At 37.8% G+C, this 1652-nt stretch overlaps 1 pseudogene; it reads right to left on the bottom strand.

The window, feature by feature from the left end:
* Positions 1 to 411: 411 nt before the first annotated feature.
* Positions 412 to 1400, bottom strand: LOC101723963 (olfactory receptor 7A10-like; annotated as a pseudogene).
* Between the last annotated feature and the right edge of the window lie 252 nt (positions 1401 to 1652).

Genomic DNA, 1652 nt, shown 5'->3' with positions numbered 1-1652 from the left:
TTAGATTTCAATACTTCCTCTATAAAATTACATAAATAGGCCTAGTTTCCACTCTAGTTTTCTCCTTGAGAGTAGTAAAACTCATGAATATGTAAAACCAAAACAATAACAGAAATATTATTTGGTAAGATATGTCATTTGAGAAAAAATTATTCTTGAGAAATATGGGTTGATCCATGACTTAAGAGGAAATTTCAAATATTTAAGATAGCAAGTTAGGAAAGTTTGAGGGAGTAGGGAAAGTTCAAAGGGAAGATCTGCTGTATAGCAGAGAGAGCCAAAATTTTAATATAGCAAGTTAATTAAATGGTATATAGAAGTTAAAATGAAAGAAACAGAAATTTCCAAAAATAAATAGAAGGGAGAAGTTTTAGTTTTATAATTGGATTAAGGTATCACAGTTTCTGGTTCTCAGGCTTTGAGCCTGGTAAGCATTGGCATTTTGTTCAGTTCCAGGCAAAACAACCTTTCCATAGTTGCCCTCTTAAAAATTATTTTAAGAGCAGTCTTGATGTCTTTATTCCTTAGACTGTAGATGAAAGGGTTTAGCATGGGTGTTACCACAGTGTACATCACTGAGACTGTTGCAGATGAGTGTGAGTTTTGGGTGACAGCAGAACTAAGGTACACACCTATCCCAGTGCCATAAAATAAGGAGACCACTGAGAGGTGAGATGCACGATAGAAAATGCTTTATATATCCCCTGAGCTGATGAGATTGCACATATGGAAGAAACTATTTTAGAGTAAGAGTAAAGGACACCAGCAAGAGGACCTACACCAGGCAGCACAGTTGTAAAATACATCAATACTTCATTGGAAAATGTGTCAGAACAAGCGCAGTGGATCACCTGATAAAGTTTACAGAAGAAATGTGGGATTTCTAGGTCAATGCAAAAGGTCAGCTGCAGCACCATTAAGATTTGTAACATGGCCTTTAGGGCACCCATGATCCAGCATGCTAGAACCAGTAACACACAGAGCCAGGGATTCATGATGATCATGTAATGCAGAGGGTGGCAGATGGTTACAAAGTGGTCATAGGACATCACAGTCAACAGTAATATGTCCAGTATTATAAAGATTAAAAATAAATATATTTGGGTGATGCAGCTTTTATATGTTATGACTTTGCTCTGTGCCTGGATATTCACCAGCATCTTTGGTATAGTGGTGGAGGTGAAACCTATGTCCATGAAGGACAGGTTGGAGAGGAAGAAGTACATGGGGGTGTGCAGATGGGTGTCTGAGACTGTGGCCAGTATGAAGAGCAGGTTCCCTACCACGGTAATCACATACATGGAGAGGAAAATTGTAAAGACAGAGGATTGCTGTTCTGGATCTTCTGACAATCCTAGAAGATAAAATTCTAAAATATGAGTGTCATTCCTTGGTTCCATATGGTTGATGTCATCTTGAGAGACAAAATAGAGAGAGTAAGAGACAGAGACAAAGACAGAGACAGAGGCAGACAGAGAAAGAGGTGTTAGGGAGACAGGACACATGTTTGCATTAGTAACTCTACTGAACTGCTATCATTTACATTCTGCAGTCAATACATTATTTTTACACTTCTTATATGTACATGCTAATTGCTTTCAAGATCATTTTTCATTAGAGATTCATTTCCAATGCTTTGGAGGTCCACAACA

The sequence above is a fragment of the Heterocephalus glaber genome, unplaced genomic scaffold (genome assembly GCF_053883595.1).
Source record: "Heterocephalus glaber isolate CG9 unplaced genomic scaffold, H.glaber_assembly_v1.0 deba00001532, whole genome shotgun sequence".
NCBI classification, from domain to species: Eukaryota; Metazoa; Chordata; class Mammalia; order Rodentia; family Bathyergidae; genus Heterocephalus; species Heterocephalus glaber.
Note: the sequence above shows the minus strand (reverse complement) of the source record. Positions and strands in the feature narration are given on the sequence as shown.